We start from the raw sequence: 451 nt of genomic DNA on the forward strand, positions 1-451 counted from the left end.
TAAAAATTTTTTTTTTTTTAAAAATTTTTTTTTAAATTTAAAAAATTTTATAATTTAAAAATTTTTTTTGGTATAAAAATAATTTTTATATTTTTATATATATATATTTAAAATTATATAAAATAAATTATATTTAATAATGTTAAAATTTTTAAAATTTATATATATATGTATATATATAATTTTTAAAATATAATAATATATTTAAAAATATATGTTAAAAAAATTATTGTTAAAATATATTTTAAATATTATATATAATTTATATATAGTTTATATATATGTTATATATAATGTATATATAGGTTTTTAATGTTATTATAAATGTATATATTATTTTTAATGTATATATATATGTATTATATATTATATTTTATATTATATATATTTATAAAATTAATAATATTAATATTATTTATAATAATATAATTATATATATAATATATATGTT

Source organism: Penaeus monodon, chromosome 23 (genome assembly GCF_015228065.2).
Source record: "Penaeus monodon isolate SGIC_2016 chromosome 23, NSTDA_Pmon_1, whole genome shotgun sequence".
NCBI lineage: Eukaryota > Metazoa > Arthropoda > Malacostraca > Decapoda > Penaeidae > Penaeus > Penaeus monodon.